Below are 2,500 nucleotides of genomic sequence, written 5' to 3'. Positions count from 1 at the left end.
CGTATTCGTAATATTCACACCTTTCCCGCTTTAAGGCATGTGTGAGTGTGTGCTTTACATTCAGACACATTCACATACATACGAGCACGCTAACGCACGCACTTCTACTCGACCCCCCCTCCTCCTCCTCCTCCCCGCGCATCCTCCACCTCCCTCACACATACACGCAACGCGTCCAGCATACTCATGCAATGCCTCCCCTCCTTCCTCCCCAATATTACGAGGAGAAAGAATGTAGCTTAGCATTTTGATTTGCTCTGTTGATGGAACTAATCTCACGCGATTAAAAAAGAAAAGAAAAGAAATTCGAGGATTGCACGGGTGAACACATTGAAAGTGTGATTGGTGATTGCCTTGTTAGCAGGCAATTGCAACATGACAATGGTAATTTGGTGATTGCATGCTTTACATTGTAGGTAAATAAAGTTGCATGTTGCTTACACCCTGAACGAAAGGTGAATGCAATGACAATATGTTGATTAATGAAATTGACTGATTAATACAAAAAAAGTGAACGTATCATGAACGAACTGCATATGGTAAATAAAAGTGTGATATATCATAGTTTAAGAAATGGACAAACTCTAATTACATTAATATAAGGCGTTGAGATATAACCAAAAAATAAATATAAAAAGCGAAGAAATATAACAATGCCAAAGTTCTATCAATTTCTGTAAAAAAAAAAGACCTGGCGAACGACAGTCGTGACTTTAAAAAAAATATATATCCTCTGAACAAACAGACGGCAACAGCAGGTGAAGATCTAAAGCCAGAGTAAACCGATAACGAAGCAAACAAAAGCAAATCACTGAGAAAGGAAAAGTAAACTAATATAAACGCACCTAAGAACATAATAAAAACAACGATCATTTAAGTAAACATACAACAGCTAGTAGCTAAATAAACTAGCAGTTTAAACCCAATAAACAAATTGAATAAAAACATCCAACATGATTACAAAATTACATCAACAACGATCCAAATAAATTAACAACCGGCTGATAAATGAATGAAATAACTATAAAATAAATTAATAGTAACAATAATAAAGTAGATAAAAATAAATTAGCACTAATAACGCTAATACGGACACACAGCTGGACAAACTAACAGCGACAGCCAGGTGATTAGACTAACTGCAATAGCCAGCTGGACAAGCGATCACCAAAGCGCACCAGCTGAACAAACAGACAGCGAGAATCACCTGTACAGACCAACCCCAACAGACACTCAGTCAGACCGGTAACAACAGACTGACAGCAACCGGCAGCCGAACACACCGATATCGACAGCCAACGGGACAGACTAACAGCAAACCGTCTCCCCTTCTTCAGGTAGCGCCGCGAACTAGCGAAGTGCGTGTCACGGTCGACCTGGTGAACAAAGACGACCTGGTTTCCGGCGCCACGACTCCCCGCCACCACTCGTGTCGCCTCGTCATCGGGGACCTTGGCAACTGTGTCGTCTTCCATCAGAGGATCACGTGAGGCGACGTTGGCAACGCTGTATCGCGGTGTCTTTTTTTTCTGTCTTTTCAGACTGTCTGTCTATTTTTTTTTTTTTTTTTATTCGTCTTTCGGTTTCTTTTCTTTTCCTCTGTCTGTCTGTTTGTATGTCTGCCCTTTCTCTCTCTGTCTCTCTATTTTGTCTCGCTTTCTGTCTCGCTCTTACTCACTGAACTCACTCACTCACTCACTCACTCACTCACTCACTCACTCACTCACTCACTCACTCACTCACTCACTCACTCACTCCTCTCTCTCTCTCTCTCTCTCTCTCTCTCTCTCTCTCTCTCTCTCTCTCTCTCTCTTCTCTCTCTCTGTCTGTCTATCTATCTATTTATCTATCTGTCTATCTATCTATCTATCTTTCTCTCTGCATCACTCTCTCTCTCTCTCCGTCTCTTCTCTCCTCTCTCTCCCCTCTCTCTTTCTCTTCTCTCTCCTCTCTCTTTTCTCCCCTCCTCTCTCCCCTCTCTCTCTCTCGCCCCTTCACTTTCCCCATCTTCCCTCTCTCTCTCTCTATTCCTCTCTTCTCTCTCCTCATCTCCTCCTCTCTCTCAATCCTCTCTCTCTCTCTCTCTCTCTCTCTCCTCTCTCTCCTCTCTCTCTCTCTCTCTCTTTTCTCCCTCGCTCTCTCTCCTCTCTCTCTCTCTCTTCTCTCTCTCTCTCTCCTCTTCTCTTTCTCTTTCTCTTTCTCTCTCTTCTCTTTCTCTTTCTCTCTCTCTCTCTCCCCTCTCTCTCTCTTCTCTCTCTCTTCTTTCTCTCTCTCTCTCTTCTCTCTCCCCTCTCTCTCTCTCCTCTCTCTCTCTTCTCTCTCTCTCTCTCTCTCCATCTCTCTCTCTCTCTCTCCATCTCTCTCTCTCTCTCTCTCTCTCTCTCTTATATATATATATATATATAATATATATATATTATATATATATAATATATATATATAATTATATATATATATGTATATATATATATATATATATATGTATATATATATATATATA

At 41.2% G+C, this 2,500-nt stretch overlaps 1 protein-coding gene across 1 annotated transcript in view; it reads left to right on the top strand.

The window, feature by feature from the left end:
- Positions 1-2,500, top strand: part of LOC119595451 — a 23,307-nt gene that overhangs the window by 4,777 nt on the left and 16,030 nt on the right. Inside the window, exon 3 of the mRNA XM_037944573.1 lies at positions 1,338-1,486. The gene's annotated coding sequence lies outside the window, so the exon portion shown is untranslated. The remainder of the gene's footprint in view (positions 1-1,337; positions 1,487-2,500) is intronic.

The sequence above is a fragment of the Penaeus monodon genome, chromosome 36 (assembly GCF_015228065.2).
Source record: "Penaeus monodon isolate SGIC_2016 chromosome 36, NSTDA_Pmon_1, whole genome shotgun sequence".
In the NCBI taxonomy this organism is placed as follows: Eukaryota; Metazoa; Arthropoda; class Malacostraca; order Decapoda; family Penaeidae; genus Penaeus; species Penaeus monodon.
This window is presented reverse-complemented; position numbering and strand designations above follow the sequence as displayed.